General features: G+C 39.4%; 1 protein-coding gene across 2 annotated transcripts in view; it reads right to left on the reverse strand.

Moving 5' to 3' along the window:
* LOC136867003 (organic cation transporter protein) overlaps nt 1–19,322 on the reverse strand; it is a 231,084-nt gene that overhangs the window by 138,376 nt on the left and 73,386 nt on the right. Inside the window, exon 2 of one of the 2 annotated variants that reach the window (XM_068226994.1) lies at nt 4,437–4,539. The exons of the other annotated variant lie outside the window; for it this stretch is intronic. The gene's annotated coding sequence lies outside the window, so the exon portion shown is untranslated. The remainder of the gene's footprint in view (nt 1–4,436; nt 4,540–19,322) is intronic. 2 annotated transcript variants of the gene reach the window in all.

Consider the following 19,322-nt stretch of genomic DNA (forward strand, 5'->3'; position numbering starts at 1 on the left):
TGTCGCGAGCACACCTGACAATGTTGAAATCGTTCCGTCCACACCCTACTGACAATGTGTATATTTCAATATTCTCATATGCCTGAATTTATTTTATAATATCAAATCATGATACCTATGGGCCATCTCATCCGGGTACAATAGGACAGGCCTAGGAGTGGGAGGGAAGCGACCGCGAGCTTAAATAAGATACAGCACCAGCATTCGCCTGATGTAAAAATTAGAAACTACGGAAAACCATTTCAGGGCTGCCGATAATAAGGTTCGAAACCACTATCCCCCGAATGCAAGCTCACGGTTGCACGACCCTAACCGCACGGTCAACTCGCCCGGTTTTCGCCGAAGATCCCTGACTAATTGCAAGGACGTTTCACGTAAAATGTTTAAGAGAAGAAGTGGATATACGAATGCGATTTGTTAATGTTGTTTTAGCATTACGCGGCCCATCTCAAGGATACACATGCACTTGTTCTCTGACATAATTGCAGTATTCCTCTGAAGTAGAAAAAGAACCGTCACTACATTGCAGTGACGCCAGATTATAGTTATTAGCGATAATACAGCAGACACATTTAATCACACAAACTGACAGAGCTGCTGTAGGTAAATTAAAATATTATTCATTCATTCAGCTTCATAGCCCTGAGTCACAGTTCTCATCCTGTTCTTCTAAAGAAAGGCGAAAGAAGTTCAGCGTACTGTAGAAATGTATTTTCGCATGACATATTTAGGCACTTCTACATTATAATGTACTTAAGGTTAATTTTCCTTTACATCTCCGCATAGAAAAATAAATACAGCGAACATTGTTCTTATGTACTGCATATTCATATGTGGCTAGGAGGCGTGACCGGTCTTAAGGAGAATATTGGATAGGAAAATGATGTCATATACGGGATATTGTTTCTCCACCGACGATTTTGTGATATTTGATATGAAATATTGGTCTTACGAAGTAATAAATAATAATAATAATAATAATAATAATAATAATAATAATAATAATAATAATAATAATAATAATAATAATAATAATAATAATAATATTAATAATAATAATAATAATCATCATCATTTTGCGTCACATTGACTACTTTGATGGGTTCCCGAGGCGCCATAATTTTTTTCCTACACGAGTTCTTTTATGCGCCAGTAGATCTACCAACAAGAGGCAGACGTATATAAGGAACCTTCCAATAATACCGAAGTGTGCCTGTATCGGACCCACAAACTTGAGCTCAGAAGGACAGAAATCTACCGCCTGAGCTATTTATCCTTGCAATCGTATTTCTAAACGACTTCAGACAGGACTGAAATACATTTTGTCTATGTGCTCAATAGCGGCGTGACACTACGTAACAGAAAGTGAGAATTGTTGAGGGGATCGTAATGGGGATCGTAGTGAAGCTGCCTAGCAGTGTAATAAAATAATATTCTAAATGAATGGCCTGATTGACCGAGTCTGAGCCTCTGTGGCTCAGATGGCAACGTTCCAGCCTCTCACCGCTGGGTTCTGTGGTTCACATCCCGGTCACTCCATATGAGATTTGTGCTGAACAATGCGGAGGCGGGAAAGGTTTTACTCCGAGTACTCCGGATTTCTCTGTCATCTATCATTCCAGCAACACTGTCCAGTATAACTTCATTTCGTCTGTCAGTCATTAATCTTTGCCCCAGAGGAGTGCGACAGGCTTCGGCAGCAGGCACAATTCCTATCCTTGCCGCTAGATGGGGTCTTCATTCCATTCCTGACTCAGTTGAATGACTGGAAATAGTTGTGAATTTTAATTTATTGACCGAGTGAGAGGAAGACACCTGGCTGTGTAGACAAACCACCAAACGTTTATGTAGAGCAGTACGGTATACTGCAACTCAATGTGAAAGATAGTAACAATGTTATTGGGTTTGCGTCTCACTAACTACTTTAAGACTTTAAGAGACCCCGAGTGCCGGAATTTCGTCCTGTACGAGTTCATTTACGTAAAAGTAAATCTACTGACACGATGCTGACCACCGAACTGAGTCGGGATCGAACCCGCCGGCTGGAGTGTTCTGTAACCTGATTTGAGGCATTGTGCTCTTGTTCACAGATGAACTTTATCTCATTTTTCTGCACATAAATACTTTCAGCCATTTTTATTCTTAAAATTTATTTTTATCCTAGACATTTTCAGACATTTTCAGAAGACGTAAAGTTATAACACAGGAAAAATCCTGATATGTAATTTTTTATATTATGCGCACTAATTCAGTAAAACATTGAATTCTCCTTTCAATGTTGTCGTTATAAAGCAAGCATATTTCATTCCAATGGAAATTAGTAACAATAATGTTATTCACTTTACGTACCACTAACTAGATTTTTGGTTTTCGGAGACGCCGAGGTGCCGGAATTGTGTCCCGAAGGAGTTCTCTTACATGCCAGTAAATCTACCGACATGAGACTGGCGTATTTGAGGACCTTCAAATACCACCGGACTGAGCCAGGTTCGAACCTGCCAAGTTGAAGTCAGAAGTAGAGCGCCTCAACCGTCTGAGCCACTCAGCCCGGTGAATCGAGATTCTTTCCTTGCTAACTGTTAGAGGTGTCTAAAATTATCACTTTAATTTACCTGCACGTTGTAAGTGTAAAGAAGAAAGTGAAATTTGCTGAATCGTTTGGTACAAGGAGCGACTTGTTTATGTATAATAGAAGGACAACCAGACTAATTATATATTAATATAGGCTACATCATACGTTTTTGCTGCTGTTTGTGTTATCCGTCCATAGAATGGTTTGATGCAGCTCTGTATGCCACCTCATCCTGTGCTAATCTTTTCATTTCTTGGTACCCCTTCCGTTATTACCGTCGACTATTTCCTCAAAAACAAGAGCTGTAAAAGTCCTGGGTATCTTAAGATGTGTCCTATCCCTTGTTCTCCTGACATTTAGCCAAATCTATCCCCTTTCACCAATTCGATTCATGAACCCTTTATTCGTGATTCGCCCTTCCCATCACAACTTTAGCATTCTTCTGTAACACCACACTTTCAATCTTCTATTCTCTTTCTTTCCAGGCTAGTTATCACCTACCGAGCTCGATAGCTGTAGTCGCTTAAGTGTGACCAGTATCCAGTAATCGGGAGATAGGGGGTTCGAGCCCCACTGTCAGCAGCCCTGAAGATGGTTTTCCGTGGTTTCCCATTTTCACACCAGGCAAATACCTTAATTAAGGCCACAGCCACTTCCTTCCAACTTCCTAGGCCTTTTCTAACCCATCGTCGCCATAAGACCTATCTGTGTCGTTGCGACGTAAAGCAAATAGCAAAACAAAAAATGTTATCATCTACGCTTCACTTCTATACGATGCCACGCTCCGGACGAAAGTCTTCAAAAACATATTTCTAATTACGTGTCAATGTTCGAAGTGAGCAAGTTTTATATCTATTTCTATATCTAGATATTTACAATATTATGTGTGCTATATTACGGGGATACACTACTGATGAGATTAAAATTTCCCTTTGATGGAATTCAAAATGTAGGTTTTAAGATTGTAAGAGTAATAAAAATAAAAATAATCGTATGGCCTCAGCTACCGTGTGCAGACATTTCAATTTGACGCCATCTGGCTGTCTGCTCGTCAATTTCGACGTCCCGTTTTACTCTAGGTTCACTAGATGGCAGACCGAGTAAATCGAAACTCTTTTGGGTGTCTATGGCTGAGGTTTAATGAATATTGTGGGGTAAACACCAAATGTGCCACCACAGATATTTTACAAGCCGACATCGTACGACATGGAGTGTCGAATAGACTTTTTACCACCCTTCAAATATCCAACTGCCTCTGACCGATTTGAAGCCGCTATCTTGGGATCCGGAGACCGACACTCTACCACTGATCCACAGCTATTGTAAGAGTCACTTGGCCTTATGTTTGTTTCATATTATACATTTTATTAGAGCAACTAGAAATGTCACACAATATTTACAAATGAAGTACCCTGCTGATAATTCTTTACTGTCTTATCAGGAGGTAGGTTTCGTCAAAGTTGACTCATCAAAATGTTAGAGCCTGCACAAGGATTATTTGTAATAAAATAGGAAGATGTGACCGTCTCGATTATTTTTACTTCAGTCATATGGTTTTAGAATTAAAACCACCTGCATCATGAGTTTCATACGAAATCGATTTTCATCGTTATTAAATATTTTATCCATCAATCATGTAACAATTTACGTGAAATAGTGGACATTTCATCCTAATTATGGGCCAATGCTCCTGTTGATGTAAGCAAAGAAATTTGAAATATGGTATATACACTATTCCTATATTGAATACGCTTCTACAGATACTTACATCCTAGTGAGTTTTCTGTGTCTATAAGGACCTCTCAATATATTTCTTTCATTTTCCAAATATAAAATCAGAATGTAGCAACATCCACAGCCTTACCTCTCAGTAGTGTCTAGAGGTGCGCGTTGAAGAGTTACTGCTGGTATGTTATTATGGCTTCGCGTATTTTAAGACCTCGAAGCTTCTGATGTAAATAATTTTCCTGGAACAAACAGAAAAAGATGAAATTTGCAGGTAACCTTGAATTACTAGATCGGTTAATGGATGTTAAATACTGCACAGTATGTGTAAGCACGAAAGCGAATGTTGTGTAACGATGGGATAAAGTTTAGAAACCAAAAACAAAACTGAGTTCTTCAGGTGATCAACACGTGTTATAATTCCAAATTCATTTGTGGGATTGGCCAACAAATTTTTAATCTACTTCTGTATTCATTAGACAGAAATACGATAAAAAATAAAGTCGGGCAAATAAAAAAGCTGTTGTGGAAACGTTAGGCTTCGGCCACAGTGCAGGCGGCGAGCGGAGCGTTGCGTTGTGTGGCGGCAAAGATGAGACTCAAACCTGCGTTAGCAAATGCATGTGGCCATAGTGCCAGCGGCGCGTCATTTTGGAGGGGAAGTTGGCTCAAGAACAACGCTGCATGCCGCTAGCCGCTCACTCCTGTTTGAGATTTCAGCTGCGCCGCTCGCAATGAATGTTAGTGAATTAATAAGGGAGGAGATGAAAGTGCTAATTTCTGAAGTTTAAACCTGAACTTTCCTATGGAACGACAGAGAGAATTTCGAAAACCTATTAGTGACATGGGAAGCCTGGAAAGAGATTGAAACGATCTTAAATATACGAGATAAATTCAGTTAAAAATCAATCACGGTTATGGACATAAACAATATTGTATTTAATCCAACATATTATTATTATTATTATTATTATTATTATTATTATTATTATTATTATTATTATTATTTTACGCCCTATTATTATTGTTTAATTAATATTATTATCCTTTGTCGTATATTGCCGATATGAAAACTTGTGTTCGTCATTTGGTGACTTGCTTCTGCAGTCGCGCCTTAAGTTTTAGAAAGACGTCAAAAGTTTGAATGGACATAGACGTTTATTTGAAACATCTTAGCAGGAAATCAATTCAGTTCTCCATATAAATGATGAAATTCTCCATGCATTTCACGTAATTTATTTACTGGATGACCACGAAATTCTCTCCTAGTCCTACGTCGAATTCTTCAGTTTAGATAAAACATTTCTAAAAGCAGAGACAAACGAGAAAATTGAAACTGCCATCATCTAATCACTACGTGCAGGGTAGACGCCGCGCCACTGACTGACTCTTGCTAGATGTCCACACAGCCGCTCTCTCCTCCCCACTCTTCAACTTTTCGATAGCGGCAACGCTCCGCTCGCCGCCTGCACTGTGGTCGTAGCCTTACTGATGAACAGGATGTGCACCATGGAAGGCCTGGAAAAAGTCGAAAGACGTACTCTCCGGAAAATTCTTGAGCCAGGAGTGCTCTCGGGTGGAACCTACCGACTGAAAGCGACCTCTGACCTGTACTAGTAGTTGTCCACCGCTAACAGTAGCGTGCGACGTAGGCGGCTGAAGATTTATGGGCACCTTCTGTGAATGGACAACGACAGGCTTACGAAGAAGATTTTCTCACTCATCAAGAGCTACAAGACTGGAAGCATTTGGCTACATGAAGTAAAAGGAGACTTTGCTTCCACTGGGATGTATGATACTTATACCTCAGACCGCTCTAAATTTTGTATATTGGTAAATTCGTGGTCTCTTCTACCAAAAGTTGTTAAATCTACAAACCTCTTTAACAGGAAAGAAAAGAATTTTTAAGAGGTATTGGGAACGAAAAAGAGCTTACAAATTCACAGTAGTAGCCCTTCAGGCACGAAAATTAATATTTAAATCATCCTAGGGATATGAGCTTCGAATTTAGGTAAATGAATTACAATAAATTTCGGTGTGAGAATATATGATTTAGATATTACTAAAAATTGCAATCCTTTTCTTAATCATCTCTGTCCGGTCGATTAGATTAGCAGTTTTTCTTTTTCTAGCACTACGAGAGCTAATGCGAGTCAATGCAGAGTTTCACTTAAGCTCTTATAACTACATTCGGTGTGGATATATTTCAAAAATCAAAAATGCCTGAGGGTATTGAACCAAGGAACACATTACAGAAAGAATTATGTAAATATGTTAATATGGATAGTATTTGAATCAGATAGAAAACGAGCAAAGAAAGACGCGATTTAAGGCTGTATTTCGGAACTGTATTTAGGCCGGAGGCGATTTTCGAAATTTGCTTTTTTTTTTTTTTTTTTTTTTTTTTTTTTAGTTTGATAGAGCTATCCAAGACTGACAATTTCGAACTTTTCAGGGCCCCTTTGCTCTTCAACTTCCGGCACATTTGAGGAAATTGCTTAATTTTACGTTTTTTATATTACGGGCCCCTTTACTTTGTCTGCTAAGAAATGTTTTCAACACTGAGAACTATTCAGGTCCGCCTCTATGGTGTAGTGGTTAGTGTGATTAGCTGCCACCCCCGGAGGCCCGGGTTCGATTCCCGACTCTGCCACGAAATTTGAAAAGTGGTACGTGGGCTGGAACGGGTTCCACTCGGCCCAGGGAGGTCAACGGAGTAGAGGTGGGCTCGATTCCCACCTCAGCCTTCCTAGAAGTGGTTTTACGTGGTTTCCCACTTCTCCAGGCAAATGCCGGGATGGTACCTAACTTAAGGCCACGGCAGCTTCCTTCTCTCTTCCTTGTCTATCCCTTCCACTCTTCCCATCCCCCGCCAAGGCCCCTGTTCAGCATAGCAGGTGTGGCCGCCTGGGTGAGGTACTCCCCAGTTGTATTCCCCGACCCAATGTCTCACGCTCCAGGACAATGCCCTTGAGGGATTAGAGGTGGGATCCCTCGCTGAGTCCAAGGGATAAACCAACCCTGGAGGGTACGCAGATTAAGAGAGAGAGAGAACTAGTCAGTCCGGCCCCGCGGTGTTGGGGGAAATGCGTCCGCCTGTCACCCGCCGCCCCCGGGTTCGATTCCCGGACGGGTCAGGTGTTTTTAATTGTAATGATTAATATCCCTGGCCTGGGGACTGGGTGTTTGTGACGTCTTTCATCTTCCTTTCCTCACACAAAACATTCCACATTACCGCCATTCCAATTATACGCAGGTTCATTAAATATGGTGCCAGTAGGGGCAAAATATCCACATGGATCGACGCCCCGAACAAATAGCTTAAAAAAAGAACTAGTCATGAGCGCTCCCTAGTGGGCTTAAATAACTAATAAATAAAATGAGAATGCAGGATAGTGCGAACCATCGGCGAGGGACGGGTACTACTGAAGAATTATTATACAACATATAACGAGAAGGACCATAAATTATGATGGAAATATTTCTGTCCTACGCGTACGGTTTTCTTCTGATCAGTTTAATGGAACGCGGCTTCCGGCTAGGCCTGCGGTACGCCCTCCGCGTCTGTGATCTAACTAAGATGTATTGTAGTGACAACACAGCACAAATACACAGTCCCCGAGCCAGAGGATTTAAACAATGTAACTTTAAACTACCGACCCGGCGGGAATCGAACCGACGACCACTTGGACCAAAGACTAACCATTTGCCTATGGAGCTGGACTGTTTGATCAATGACAGACTGGCTGAGATATTCTGTAATTTCACAAAACTAAAGGGAATACTATTTAATTGGTTCCAACAATCCACTTTACGTCGTACCGTCACAGATAGATTTTATGTCGACGATGGGACAGGAAAGCGCTAGGAGTGGATATGAAGTGGTCATGGCCTTAATTAAGGTCATCTCCAGCATTTGTCTGGAGTGAAAATTGTCCACCATGGAACACCATCTTCAGGGCTGCCGACAGTCAGGTTCAAACACGAATGCACAAAATATTTAATTGAAGTAAAGTAAGGGAAAGAATGTCCGGGTCCATGGCTAAATGGTTAGCGTGCTGGCCTTTGGTCCTGAGGGTCCCAGGTTCGATTCCCGGCCGAGTCGTGGATTTTAACCTTAATAGGTTAATTCCAGTGGCTCGGGGGCTGGGTATCTGTGCCGTCTTCAGCATAAGAATTCATCATGCGGTAGGTATGGCCCCATTGTCACAAACACGGAGGTCGCCTACACGGCATCAAATTGAAAGACCTGCACTAGGCCTCCCCAGAGGCCACACGCCATCATTTATTATTTAGGAAAAGAATGCTTATCTCCTCATTCATCTTATCATTTTTCTGTGCTGCTGCGCAACCCTGCCAACTTTCTCGGTTTTAAATGGTGCCATGGGCGAGAGGAAGGTCTGCAATAGATCGGTATTCCAAAGCATAAAGACACAGGCAGGGAAGAATTTAGACGAAATGTAAGCCTACCTTTGTAACTCTGTGTTAGAATGTCTAGTTTCATGGCTAAATCGTTAGTGGGCTGGCCTTTGACCCAGGAAGTCCCGGATTCGATTTCTGGCCTGGTTTGGGATTTTAATCTTCATTGATTAATTCCAATCGCTCGGGGGTTGTATGTGCCGTCTTCAGCATTAGAATTCATCCTAGGTAAGGCCCCCATTCTCATTGACGTACAGGTCACCTATGCGGAATCAAATCGAAAGACCTGCAACAAGCCTCTTCGTCGTTATTAATGGTAGAATGTTGATCTCTGAATCCTATTTTTGTGGTTTCACACCTGGCAGAGGGGATCGGATTTTTGAAGTTCGAAATGAGTTATTCGGCGGTTCATGCCGTACGATTTCGTTTCAAAAACTGTCTAGTAAACTATTCATTGTTTACTCAAAAAACTTAGCAATAGGTCAGAACGATCGTGGAAAAAGTTTTGTGTTTTTGGTATCAGAGTTGTCGTACCGTGCTTGTCGAAAAATTATCGTTGGTTTTACGCCCAGGATAATATTCTTATCCCAAATTCACGCTCCCGTCTATCGGTCGGTGCCTTCACTTGCTCTTTTGGCCGAAAACCCATCCATTTTCTGGGTTGTGATTCAACTTAAAAACCCAGTCAAATCACTCGTCTACCGAGCTCAGGGAGTTTTATTTGACATTTGAAAAGCCTTCATATCGGTTTGCTTTTCTTTCATTTTTCTTCCTTTCTTTCTTTCTTTCTTTCTTTCTTTATGAATCTCTTTACCGACCACTGTTTGCTTTAATGTTGAAATCATTTCTCAGCAGACGAACTAGAGGACCCCATACCATGAAAAACGTAAAATGAAATAATTTCTTCAATTGTGCCGAAAACTGAAGGACTAAAGGGCCCGGAAGTGATTCAAATTATGTATGATTTCAGGATAACTCTATCAAACTAGAAAAACGATCTTATCGGTTGACCTCCCGAGACTGAGTAAACTCTATTCCAGACGTCGTACTTCTCGAATTCCGTGTCAGAGCCGGGAATCGAACCTGGGGGTGGCAGGTAATCACACTAACCACTACACCACAGAGGCGAACCACTTTCGTTTTACTCAACAATATAACAGAGAAATTGGTCTCCTTTGGGCCCCAGCGGGATATAGCAGATATAGCCCCTTATTTTTTCGGAGACAGCAACCCAAATAACGCGCATAACAGAAAGATCCTTATAATTTAGCTTTTATAAACACCAAATAACGTGACCTTTCTCCTCATGGTCAATAACTCTCTCCCCTACCTGCGTGTTATCACTGTAAATTGCTCCATGGACCGGACCTTCTTCTTCTACTTCTACTTCTTTACCCTCCAGGGTTTGTTATTCCCTCGGACTCAGCGAGGTATCCCACCTCAACCGCCTCAAGAGCAGTGTCCTGGAGCTTCAGACTCTGGGTTGGGGGATACAAATGGGGAGGATGATCAGTAACTCTTTCAGGTGGCCTCACCTGCTATGCTGAAAAGGAGAGACTTGTGGGGGGATGGGAAGTTTGGAAGTGATGACAAGGAAGAGGGATGGAAGCGGCCGTGGCATTAAGTTAGGTACCATCCCGGCATTTGCCTGGAAGGGAAGTGGGAAACCACGGAAAACCACTTCCAGGCTGGAACGGGGTCTACTCAGCCTCGGGAGGACAACTGAGCATAGCTGGGTTCGATTCCCACCATTTCAGGAAATATGGCGTCTCATATCTTAAAATCTCTGGATCAAGGAATATGGGAAGCATTCAACGTTCATCCCATGTGTTGTGAGGTAACGCAGGTTCTTTTTATTATTATCACCTCAAACATACCGTGTTCCTTCTTGAGCCATGCACTTAATAGAAGTGAATGTAAGTAATTTAACCTTGCAAGTTCCAGTAATTATAGTTATTGACATTGTAAGAGAAAAGTAGCTATTAATTCACGATTGGAAAGTTGACTCAGGGACTTATTTCCACCCACGAGTGCCTAAAGTGGTTTATCAACTACCACAACAAAAACTGGGAATTTTCTAAACAATTCTGCGTTTGAAAAATAATCCTTATCTAGTCACTATGAAACAAATTTGTTTCGATATACACTTCATCACATCACAGCCTTCACAATGTGCCTACATCTCGGAATTACTAACAATATTCTCTTCTGTTCCAATACCAAGAGAAAATATATACCATACAGGTAATAAAAAAATTCCTTATTGCTATAGCATATATATATATATATATATATATATATATATGAATGCCTTTGTGTACATGGTGGGGCTTAGGCTATGAATTATGCTATTATGCCAAACCATATAATTATATACTTGCATATACTTAATATGAGGCTATTGGTATAACAAGGAGCAATCTCCACCTTCCTGCATGTTACAGTAGGAGTCATTGTTTATCCAATGCATTTCTGTCCACTCTACCTGAATGGGTTTGGCCTTATCTATGCAGAAAATGGGTTGTATGTGAATAAGCGAAGAAAATCAAGTATAATATGATTAATAGTTTATTGTATATTTTTAATTTTGGGTTTTGTCCACGATTTTCATAGATATTGCTCTTTTATATCATCATGCATTAAGATTGATATTACTGTTAATAACATACAGAATTTTGATACCTACACTTCTTATTTGAGTATGAATGCCATTAAAATTTTATTTATATTCTTTTTTCCTTTACACTCAACTGAAAGGTCAAGAATGGCACTATAAGGTAAGTTTTATGAATATTGTTACAGAAGTGACGGAGAGCATTATCTACGCAGAAAAAGAACGCGTAAATCATAAGGCCAGTACGTTCTCAGTCTTGACTTATTACGACAATAATGTGATTTAACACACACTGAGAAAAACATAAATTTCTCAAGGCTTTCCTTTTTTAGGTCAGAATATTTATGTCTTTTTATAAATCCTGCGATTTTCAATAGGGAGGTTACCGGTTCGTGCATAAGTTTTAGCTACAGTATCAACACGCTTTCTGGAGACGTGAAGATGTTCTGGAAAGCTTGCTGACGTACGTACATTTGTACTTTTACTGTTCCGCACACAAAATTTAGTTTGAAATCGCTTTCCAGTATGTTTTACATCTTTTGTCCTCTGCACAGGTTATTATTACCTCAGGATTTTAGCAACAACTGACTTGTATTTCCTTTGATCCAGGGCCCATTTGCTCTCTTTTGAGGTTGAGTGGTGTTGATGTTCGTAGTGATGGTGGTGGTGGTGATTATTGCTTTAGGAGGAAGTTTTGTAGCATCGTATCAATCACAGAACACTACTAAGAAAGTTATAGCTTGTTTTTATAATATGACTAGCAAATGTACCCGTGCTTCGCTACGGTCTTCTACATTGTATACGGATATCGAAGCAAATACTGTACATGCAGTAAATAAGATTGTTTTAAAATTGCATGTCTCTTAGCGTTGTCCGAGAAATAGCATGGGGAGGTCGCCATGCGTTGTTTCCAATGTAAAGTGTGGGTTGCAGGGTTGTGATAATAACGCCTGGCTCACTTGCTTACTGCACGGTCACAATCGATTTGGGGAGTTTTCGTTAAAATCGCAGACCCCCTTTCCTCCTTCCAGACAAATTACAGTTGAGGAGTTTTTATTATAATAGCAGGCAACTTCCCTACTACCAGTCTAAATTGAGTTGTACAGTTATCATTATAATGGCAGGCCCATTTTCCTTCTGCCAGCCAGCTTACTGCCAGTCACACAGAGTTGGCTAGTTTCCATTAAAATAACAGGCCACTATGCCTAATGCCAGTCACATTTTAGATGGGTACATTTGTTTATAATGGCGGGCACCCTTGGCTACAGCCAAACAAAATCGGCTACGGAAGTTTTGAACAAAACTACATGCTCCCTTGCCTTCTGCAATTCAAATCGAGCGGAAAATTGTTCATTACAATGGTAGGCACTCCTTACTAATGCCCGTTACACAGGAGTTGGAGAAGGACCCCATTTCTACTGCCAGTCAAAGTCGGTTTGGGGTGTACTGTTTGTAATAGCATACACACCATTTCTCGATCGCTAAAAATAGACATCAATGAATATATATATAGATCTACATATGGAAGTATATGCATGTTTAAAATATTGCAGACCTTCATTTACAAAATGACTGCTCCTAAACTGTACGTCATATCGACAAAGGATTGTACCATAAGACGCAGTATTTAGCGGTCTGAATGGCTGGTCCTATGACATTTTCTCACATCTTATCTATTCATGGGTCAGACTGAGTTAGAAACGTTGATTTGGGTGAAATTTGTGTAAGATTATCTTACATTGCATTACTTTTCGGATAATTATGTGACAGCATTTGGCTCACATATGGGCACTGGGTGGGCCAATGTTCGTGTAGAGGTTGATGATTCTATCTTTCCCGTAAATGATTGAAAGTATGAATTATGCATGTAAAAAATCCAAATTTACATAAATTCGAGAAATAGAGATAATCAAACGTATATGGGATATAGATACAACTTATAATCGAGAAATAGGGATAATCTAAAGTATAAGGGATACAGATACGACAAAAAGTCATAAGACCAAGGTTGAAGATCACTCCAAATTGAACGAAGATTGTGCCATCCGTTTTGTGATAGGACTTACCGTTTAGCCGTGAAATACCTCGAAACAAAGGTCTGCACCGTCATTAAATTGCCTCCAAATTTCGATAGTATTCGGCATAAAAAATGAAAAATTTAAACATCTCGGAACTTTTCCGTAGGTTACTGGCTAAAACGTATAATTTTGCTTAATTTCAATTTTCCAGATCGTATGGCAAATTGTGAGGCAATCTTGTTTATGGGCCAGGGGGTAAAATGTATGACTTTCAGGAAATTATACTTAAAAATATGCAGATGGTCTTTATCCCTTAAACGGAAAGCTGTATGAAAATTTCATCAAAATAGTTAATGTACAGACTCACGGTCGTTACGATTTGATTTATACAGATAGAAGAGGAATCTGCTTCACGTATAACGCCTTTTGGTCTATGTCCGCTGGAATTAGCCTGAGAAATCGTACTTTCATGATATCACCCTTTTTAATCCTCCTGTCAACGAAATGCACATGAGAAAAAAATTAGAAATTGATTTCTATCATGTTTGGTCGATTTCCAGTCAGGTTGGTCTTGTACTCTATATATTGTGGGAGAGTAAAATCACCATTTCGGTTCCCTATAAAACGCCAGTCCATTCCTGGAATATAAAATGTTATTGACCTTAAAAACTACCCTTGGACAGGTGGATGCTAAATATAAAGTTTGGTTCAAATACCTTCAGTAGTTTTCAAGTTGTAAGAAATACGCTTTACACGCACCCGCTCTTGCTTTAAGTCTGGTGTGACTTGTACCGAAACACGGTCCGTTAATGATATATCCCTAATTAATCATGTATCGAAATGATGCACATGATAAAACAAGGTTTAGAAATTAATTTCCATTAAGCCAGGTAGATTTCCATTAAGTTTGGTTGTGTATATTTTGAGGGAGTGCAAAATCACGGTTTCGGTTTCGTATAAACCCCCAGTCAGTTCAGGAATTTAGAAACAATATTTGCCCTAAAACATACCCAAGGACAGGTGGATTCTAAATATGAATTTTGGTGGAAATATATCCAGTAGTTTTCAAGTTATAGAAGGACAGACAAACAGATAAACAGACACCAAAGCTAAAAATTATGCAGATGGTCATTATTACACCTGAAACGGATAACTGTACGGAAATTTCGCCAAAATAGTCAATGTACAGACACATGGTACTTACTATTTTATTTATGTACGATATAAGGTATGTTCTCGCACCTCCATATAGTTTCAAAACACCACGAGATAACTACAAATTCGACAAATTTTCTGGGCAGTCTCACTTTCTAACTCCGTTAATGATATCTCCCTTAATAATCCTGTTATCGAAATGAGAAAAAACTTTTAGAATTAATTTTCATTAAGGCAGGTAGATTTCCATTCACATGACCGGAACGGAAAGATGTGATTGGTAGTTATGGATATTGTCCCACTTGATTACAACAGATGTCGGAGATTGTTCTGTTTGAAAGCAAAGTTGTACTTTTATACCTTTAAACGATAGGATTTCTTTTTTATTAAAGAAAGAAAAAACAACATAGTTTAGTAGAGGGCTAGTAGTACAATACAATGGTGTCAACAACTCAATTTTGATGAAAATTGGAGATTGCTCCTTTTGATATCAAGACCCATATATTGAGTATTGTAAGTACTTAAAATTAAAAGTAAATATAATATAAAGTTAACTTAAGGTGTAATTTAACTGAAATTAAAATTATCATAAAAACTCACTTTAAAATTGAACAACTGCATGAAATTTTCCAATTAGTTTAAAGAGGTACGTTGAAATAAAAATGAATACATTTTTCTCCATTAGACAGTAGATGGACTACTCTACATCATATCTTTCTCATCTATATGCATGTGCTTCAGAAGTCATACAATTATGATACACATCACCAAGGAGTAGATACCTGCCAAAACAACTTAAAAACTAAGAAACCCTCTACAATTATAATACTTTATACATAACCTTACTACTTTTTAATATGTATATTCCCATGGAAGTTCATATGTTTAAAGTAATACCAAAAATGATGTGTGAAACTGTGTGATACGAACTTTTCTACATATATTCTCAATTGCGGTTCTCCATTTGCTTTATAAGGATTTCATAATCGATCGTCGAATTCCCTTAGAATTCAAATACTCTTGGAGTATACGTCATTTGCTCCTGAGATATTTACTGCGCAGGCTTACATTAATGTAGAGGAACGTAAGTAAAGATATACAGTAACAGTCTGAGAAAAAAGAAAAGAAACGTTTGAATATCTGTGTGACTTCCGACCAAAGAGTAGTGAACGAAAATTGTACAAACTTTGGGCTGGGAAGACTTGGAAGTAAGGAGATGTACAGTTCGACTGAGCAGAAGGTTTCTAGCCGTCATTGGATATATGGCTTGGAATGACATAAGTAGACGAATAAGCTGGAGTATAGATTTTGAAACCGGGAAATATCATAAAATGAAAATAAGTTGGAATTCTAGAGAAAAAAGGGTAAAATACTCGTTTATATGAAGAGGAATTAGGGACTGGTATAATTTATCAAGGGAGCAGTTCAGCCTAAGCCACGAAGGAGAGCGGACGCATGAGTAGAGAGCTCGGGAGTGGGAGTAAGGTTGAGTGCTGAGTGCAGGAAGCTTGTGAGGAGTTTGACAACAATGATTGGAGTAGATCAATACAGGGCGGCTATTGGAGGATGGCAGAGGAGAATCAAGAAAGAAGAAGTAAAATCAGGTGGGTGTAAAGTGGATTTGGTAATCAAAGGAGAAGTAGTGTTAACAGCGGCGGTGGTTATAATGTTGCTACTGATTGGAGGTGTAGAGCCGAACCCAGGCCCGACATCTAGTGGAAATGAGGGATGGGAAGACATAGAAGATTTCAAAAAATGGCTAAAAGAGACGGTGGTAGAAGTGTGCCCCTTTGAGCAAATTAAGAATATGATCCAAGAACAAACTAGGGAGTTTGGAAAAATGAAGTTATGGCTGCGAGAAATGACGGACGATATAACATCACAAGTGAGAAAGAACGACGAGGAAGTGGCAATATTAAGAGAAAGAATAGGACGACTGGAAGAGGAGACGTTGAAATTGAAAGCGGAAGTGAATGCCAATACATTGAATCGCAGGAAGAAGTGCTTATTTATTTATGGGGTGCCTGAGGAGGTGAGAGAAGACAAAGTACGTACAATTTAAAAAGTAGTCGACTTAATACAGGGGAAATTGAAACTTAACTTTAGCGAAGTGGACATAGATGACGTACAGAGAGTGGGAAGAACTAGGGGCAACAGGCCTATCAAAGTAGAACTGTTTTCTACGTTGATGGCTGATGCTGTGATAGGCAATGCGAGTAACATGCAGAGAGAAAAAATATGGATCAAGAGAGACGTGGGATGGGAGGCTATTAGGAATGAGAAAATACTCAGAAAACACAAGATACGTGCGATAACACTGATAACAGTAACAGTGTAATGTGTGAAGAGGGTCAGAGAGAGGCGACAAGTGAAAATGTAACCATTAACAGTGAAGAAGTTCAGGAAAAGGCGACATGTGAAAGGGTGACCATAAGCAGTGAAGAAGAAAGGCAGGGGAGTGAAAGCAGTGAAGTAAGGGAAGTGACGGGTAAAAAGGTGACGTCAGAGGCAACCGGAGGATGTCTCAATAGGAGTTGGGAAAGAGGCAAGGGCAGAAGATTAACGGAGATGATGGGAGCTGAAGGTGGAGGCAAAAGAACACAACAGAGTGAAGATGGTGATGAAGTAGCGGCCAAAAGAGGTGGCAGAGAAACAGGAAGGTATAGCAAACTCACAGACATGTGGGATTCAGGGAGAAATGAGAAGGGTGTAGTCACTAGAAGTAAAAAGAACAATAGTATAGGGAGTAGTGAAAATAAAGATTGTTAGATGTAAGAATGTAGTGTTGAGGAATGAGTGTTTGGTATTTGTAGGTGAAGATCAAGTGATATTTTGAAGGTTGTGATGGTGTATGAGTGTGTGGTATTTGTAGATGGAGATTTATTTGATGGTAGACGAGTGTGTGCTAGGGCTGAAATGTGGTGTTGGAAGTAGAGGTGGTATATGTTGAAATGTGGTGTTGGAAAGGTATGGAGAAGTGGTGGTGCACTCATGAGTAAGTTGTATTTAATGTGATGGTATATGAGTGGGTGGTATTTGTAGATGTTGAAATGTGGTGTTGGAAAAGTATGAAGATGTAGTAATGTAATTTGGCTATTTGTAAATTTTGGTTTGGTGGAAGATGGAGTTTTCGGTAGGCAATTAAGTGTGTTTATGGTTTGTTATGATGGGTAATAGGATGAGTATGAGTGTATGGTAAATTGAGTATGGTAGATGAGTGTGTGCTAGAGATGAAAGGTGGTGTTGGAAATAGAGGTGGTACATGTTGAAATGTGGTGTTGGAAAAATTGCAGTAGAGACGGTAATTTATTGCTGAAATGTGCAGATGGAGAAAGGGTGGTATATGTAATGGCAGAATTGAAGTGTTGAGAGGGATGAGAATTGAGAATTGGTGTTTGTTTGTTAACTTTGGTTTGGTGGACGTGATGACAAATTTCAGGTGGAGTATGGCTTGGTATTTAAATTGATTAAGCATGGCTGACATGGATAAAGTTGCAAAGTGAGCATAGGTGAGCATGAATACGCAATGGCAGAATGTAACGTAAGTCTGGACTCAGCAACCTAGAGTGGGTCAAGTAAAATAAGGTAGGAGGAATGGAATGTGCAAGAGTTTGCGTGTCTAGTTAAGAGAGGCATGAAGGTCTTTGACATTCTTAATACTGCAGATTTTATTTCAACTTTATTATGTTCTTAAATTATGTTTATTTAAACTACACATTCTGGGAAGACAACAGGAATATTCAGCAAAGACGTTGGACGTGGCATGAAAGGGCCGAGGATGACTACCGTGGTGACCCTAACTTTGGGGGTTACGTTTCCGGAGTATCTGAGGAATTTTATGGCATGTCCATGGAGTATGTTTGATTTTTTTCTTTCTTATTAATATTGTTTTGTTTGCTCATTTTTGTTCTCTGCGTGTTTTATTTTTCTTTTCTTTTTTTCTGTACAGTATGTAGAGTTTGAAAGAGTGAATTTTGGCATGGGCTGAACATGTTATTTTTCTCATTTAAAGGATGAAATGGGTATTATTACTGTAGATCTAGAGAAAAATAATAATAAAGTATCAAGTATCAAGTATCAAGGGAGAGATCTTTGATCAATTTTGAACTACTTTGTAATCATTTAAGAAAAGGCTAGGTAAACAACTGAGAGGAAATATGCTATCTGGGCGAGAGCCCTAAATGCAGAGATCAATATTGATTGATTGATTGATTGATTGATTGATTGATTGATTGATTGATTGATTGATTGATTGATTGATTGATTGATTGATTGATTGATTGATTGATTGATTGATTGATTGATTGATTGATTGATTGATTGATTGATTGATTGATTGATATGAAATTACCAATTCTTATTTCATCAAATTTGCTATGGTGGTTCTTTTATATTCATTACCTATTTTTAAACGTTTTTGCTAGTGGTTTAATGGCACACACACATAGATTTTCTCGGTGACATACGGATAGGATAGGCGATGGCTTTAATTCAAGGTCCACCGTGGTAAAAATGGGAAAAATGGACAACCATGAAAATCTTACCATCTTCCCAATGCAAACTCACAGCGGCGTTACCCTAACCACTCTGCCATTTGCTCGATAAACAAACTTACTCCAATTTTATTGATGGAAACATATTAATGCTTTCTTGCTTCACAGAAGAATGGAGCACAGAAGCAGCAATTTGACCTTCCTCTTATTCTTCTTGACTTTTTCCCAGGTTTCTTGCGATCTCTGCTACATGCACACCTGAACATTTTTACGGCGGGATATCCTTCCTGAGTCCCATTTAATGTGTAGGGATTCATTTGCTATAA

The sequence above is a fragment of the Anabrus simplex genome, chromosome 3 (assembly GCF_040414725.1).
Source record: "Anabrus simplex isolate iqAnaSimp1 chromosome 3, ASM4041472v1, whole genome shotgun sequence".
Classification (NCBI taxonomy): Eukaryota; Metazoa; Arthropoda; class Insecta; order Orthoptera; family Tettigoniidae; genus Anabrus; species Anabrus simplex.